Source organism: Rattus norvegicus, chromosome 10 (genome assembly GCF_036323735.1).
Source record: "Rattus norvegicus strain BN/NHsdMcwi chromosome 10, GRCr8, whole genome shotgun sequence".
In the NCBI taxonomy this organism is placed as follows: domain Eukaryota; kingdom Metazoa; phylum Chordata; class Mammalia; order Rodentia; family Muridae; genus Rattus; species Rattus norvegicus.
This window is the reverse complement of record NC_086028.1, coordinates 83,383,129-83,388,245: the sequence shown is the minus strand read 5'-3', so window position 1 is coordinate 83,388,245 and position 5,117 is coordinate 83,383,129.

The window sequence follows — 5,117 nt, the reverse complement described above, 5'->3', positions numbered from 1 at the left end:
AGGAGGGGAAGGAATATTTGTCTGGGAGGGACAAAGGACTGCCTCTGGGTAGAGAGGAGACAGAAGTGGCCCATAGGCAAATGACAGTTTAAAAAGAAGGGGAGACCTCTCCCATGTTAGGATGGACTCCCCCATGTTAGGATGGATTGCCTAATTTTGATTGGACATGTTAATTAAGGTAGGCAAAAGGGATTTTGATTGTTGGACTTCGGCCCTGTGATAGCCAAACCCTGGTAGTCAACCTCAGGAGGAGGAAGTGACCAAATAAGGGAATGGACCTTGGTGGTCAGCTTTAGGAATGCAATCTAGGTTGGGGATTTAGCTCAGTGGTAGAGCGTTTGCCTAGCAAGCGCAAGGCCCTGGGTTCGGTCCCCAGCTCCGAGAGAAAAAAAGGAAAATAAAAGAAATGCAATCTAAGTTAAGAGTAGTGTGTATGCCTTTAATTCCTGCACGTGGGAGGCAGAGGCAATCGAATCTCTATGAGTTCAAGGGCAGCCTGGTCTACAAATCAAATTTCAGGACAGCCAGGGCTATGTTATACAGGGAAACCCTGTCTCAAAAAACAAAAATAAATAAATAAATAAATAAATAAATAAGAACAAAGAAAGAAGAGAATGTAACCTAATGGTTTTTAGCAGGGCAGAGGAAGAGGAGAAGAGCAAGGCCTGTCGGAGCCATGTTTGCCAGACTAGAGCCCACTTAGGGTGCACTTGAAACTTTCATGCTAAAGAGGCAAGGATAGCAAAATCCCTGGGGATCATTGGTCAGTCAGCCTAACCTGTTGTTGTAAAATTCAAATAAATAACTTTCTTCCCTGCACCCCTGACCCCACCTCCATCCTCCGCACTAGATCCCGCACCACAGTGCCCCATGACATCTGTTTAATATTTTCATCTCAGTCAGCAAAACATCTCACCCGCTTTGCTCCATCCCATATCACACTGCTGATGGCTACTCTCTGAGCCTGGCAACAATCTCTTTACACGTCTAGTTCCCAAGGCAGGTTGCCACCATGCCAGACATACACATCCCAATTCCGTGGCAGCCCAGTGTCTCCAGCCACCACACTCTCTTGAATTCAGTTAAACTGCCACATGAAAGAACAGACAACACAATAACCTCTAATCCAATTGTAAAGATATAATTGCCCAACTAGACATACAAAGCCCTGTGCATATCCATCCCTTAAGAACATTCATAACAACCTGTAAATGTGCAGAGAGGAATCTTAACATCCGCCTCCACGTTCTCTCATCTGCTTCTCCACTCCAGTCTCCTTCTCCTCTCTAAAACTTTTCTCCCAACCATCCTTCCTTCTCGTCCAATGACAGGCTTCATCCTATCCTGTACCTGCCTTCACCTGTGTGATGACATCATCCTACACCAACTCACCTGTATAATGACATCATCCTACTCCAACCTATTGGTGAATTATAGGCCAGTGGGAGAACTGTGTCCAAAAACAACGTGGATGGGACCTGAAGAATGTCAACGAAAAACAGAAACACACATGGATACACACACATAAACAAGCATGCACACAAAACACACATTTAATATGCTTTTTTTTTCTTTTTTCTTTTTTTTGGAGCTGGGGACCGAACCCAGGGCCTTGCGCTTGCTAGGCAAGCGCTCTACCACTGAGCCAAATCCCCAACCCCATTTAATAGGCTTAATATGTCAAATATCACAGCTTAACCATGCAACGAAGTGGAATTGCTGGTTTCTTTGGAGACTCTGTTGTGTCATGTGGTACTTTTCTGGAAACTGCTTTATGAGAGGATGTCTTTGCTGAAGCAGACATGTGGGAAAATACTTTGCTGAAAACAGACATGTGGTGTTTTCTTGAAGCTGCCTGGGAAAAGGGCGTGGGATGTTTTGGTAGAGCAGATGCATGAGAGAACAGTGATGTCTGGAAAGGGGTGAATATAACCCAGCAAATGGTGGATGATGGTGTGTAGCATTGGTTCGCCTTGCCGCTTTTTGCTGGTCTTCCTTGGGCTTTGCTGACGCTGGTCTTTGAAGACGCTGTGGCATTGGTTCACCTTGTCTTCCTTGCTGACCATCATTTGTCATGAAATGCATCAAAGAATTTCTGGTAGTGTTTCAGCAGCTAGGCCAGCTCCCAGACTCGGACCAATTGGCAGAGCCTGGAGGTTTCTTCTGGATCTAACTGCCATATGTGTGTTTGCAAGTGGATCTAGCTACTACTGCTGATTTGTGCAAAAGATTGGGATTGTCCCCCAAAAATTATTTCTAAGCAGGTCCACATCCTCTTTTGCCCTCTTAACCTTTCCTTTCCATTACCTCTGGTGGGTGGTGGGCTAGAAGGGAGGTTAGAGCATTTTTTTTTTTTTGGTTCTTTTTTTCGGAGCTGGGGACCGAACCCAGGGCCTTGCGCTTCCTAGGTAAGCGCTCTACCACTGAGCTAAATCCCCAGCCCCGGTTAGAGCATTTAAGAACCCCACTAAACTAGGGTTTGTCAGGTATTAGTCTACAGTGCAGCATCATTCGTCGGCTTCACGCCTGTGTGGCTGACAGGACGCTGTAGATCCGTGTCCAGCAGTTCAGCGTCCCCAGACACAGCATCACAATCAAATCCACCTCACTGGCCCAGGGAGGGGGAAATCAAAATTCAAAACATTATGGTTTCTCCTGTCGGCCTGTTACTCTCATGCGTCTTAGAGTTAAATAACCCAAAATCCAATCAAAGTATGTCAGCGACTCTCTGTGTATTTTTCCAACTGTCCTATATAGGTCACTTGTAAATACTTAGTAATACTATTTTGAGTATCTAGATAAAGATTATTTTTTAAACTTTTATTTATATGTATGTATGTATGTATGTAATGTGTATACAGGTGCTCAGGAAGGCCAGAAAAGGGCAGCGGATCCCCTGGAGCTGGAGTTACAGGAAATAGAAGTTACAGGATATTATGGACCACCAGCTGTGGGTTCTGGGAACCCAACTCAGATCCTTGGGAAGAACAGAAATGTTCTTAATGGCTGATCCATCTCTGCAGCCTTGGGTTGTCTTGTTGATTTGTGTTTTCAAGGTACATTGACCTCAACTTTAATACTTAGCCCAGATTGGCCTTGAACTCCTGATCCTCCTGGCTCTACCTCCTAATTGTTGGGACCACAACTGTGTACCATCATTGGGTTTCATGGGGGATGGAACCTAAGGCTTTGTTGTGTCTGTGAAGCAAGCAGTCCACCGACCGAGCCCCATCCTCAGCCACCTCCACACTGTTTCGTCCACTCAGCCTCCTGAGCGCTAGACTCAGGCATTAGTGACACAGCTGTCTTTGAGTTAATTCTGCTCCTGTAAGTAACCCAATAAAACACCTTGGTTCATCAAGCTGGACTTGGGCAGTATCTGTACGTTGGTCTGTCATGGGCTCCCTATCTGGGCTGAGTAGACAAATGTGTTTAGTCTCCCCCAGGAAAAGTTTTGTCACACAACAGAAACACATGGAATTCTATATCAAATTTTTTGGAAAGCTACTATATTGTTTTCTATATCAATTGTACCTTCTTACACTCCCTAGAAATAATTGAAAGAGCTCGAATTTCTCCACATTCTAGTCGGGCTTTTGTTTGGTTGTCGTCATTAATGATTTTCGGTATGTGTGGTGTGTGATTGTATAAGTGTGTGTGTGTGTGTGTGTGTGTGTGTGTGTGCACGTATGTTTATAAACATGTTGTTGAGGACTGAACTCAGAGCCTCTTATATATTGGTCAAGACCTCCAACACAAACCACTCCTTCAGCCTTTTTTTTTCCTTTTTTGTAATGGTAGGCATCAAATGATACACTTTCAAAATGTTTATTTACTTCTCCTGTGTATGTACATGTGACTGCATGCACATGTGAATGCCAAGGGCCATTACATACGTGCAGTGTCAGAGGAAATCTAGTAGGAATAACTTCTCTGCTACAATCTGGGTTCTAGGGACCAAACTTGGCTATAGAAAGATTATCTTGTGTGCTGGATGGATACATCACCTGTCAATTAAAAAAAAAACAAACAAACCTATGGCCCATAGGAAAGGGTAGAGTAGAAGGTGGAACATTCAGGAGGCAGAAAGAATTCTGGGATAGAGTGAGGAATGCAAGATTTGTCCGGGGAAGATGTGAGGAGTTGGACACGTGGTACTTGTCCACATGGCAGAATATAGATTAGAATAAATTGGTTAATTTAAGTTACCATCTAGTAAGAGAAGAGAGAGAAGGGCCTAGCTATATGGCCAAGGTATTTGTAAGTAAATTTTAACTTTGAGTCTTAATTCTGGAAGCACGGGCTGGGAGGAAAAATGTAAATTCTACATTTGACTCTTCAGGTTTAATAGCAAGTAGAGGCTTGTGCAGCGCACCATTCCTGAGATGAAACACTCTTTTTGTTGTTGTTTGTTGAGTCAGAGTTTCTTTGTAGCCATGGTGTGGTGGACTGAATAGGTTTGGCCCCCATAGATGTGTGTTTCAATGTTTGGCCATAGGAAGTCACACTATTAGGACGTGTGGCCTTGTTGAACCAGATGTGGCTTTATTGGAGGAAGTGTGTCACAGTACAGGGTGGGCTTTGTGGTCTCCTATGCTCAAGCTAAACCCAGTGTGATACACGGTCTCGTGCTGCATTCAGATCAAGGTGTAGAAGTCTCGCATCCTCTAGCCCTTTGTCTGTCCACACACTGCCATGGTTCCCACCATGGTGATAATGGACTAAACCTCTGAAACTGTAAGGCGGCCTTAATTAAATGTTTTCCTTTACAAGAGTTTCCTTGGTCATGGTGTCTCTTCACAGCAATAAGACCCCAAGACACATGGCTATCTTTGAACTAACTTCCTGTGTAGACCAGTTTGACCTTGAACTCAAAGAATTTCCCTTCCAAATGCTGGAATTAGGAGCATGAGATACCACACTGGACACTATTGAACACTATTAAAAATGAAATTAAGTTTTTAAAATGCATCCTAAATGGGCACAGTGGAGAATGGCTGTAATCCCATTGCTTGGGAAGTGGAGGCAAAAGAATAGAAGTTCAAGGCCACCCTGTGTTACACAGAGAGTACAAGGTGAATCGTGAGACTCAAACTCACACACACACACACACACAC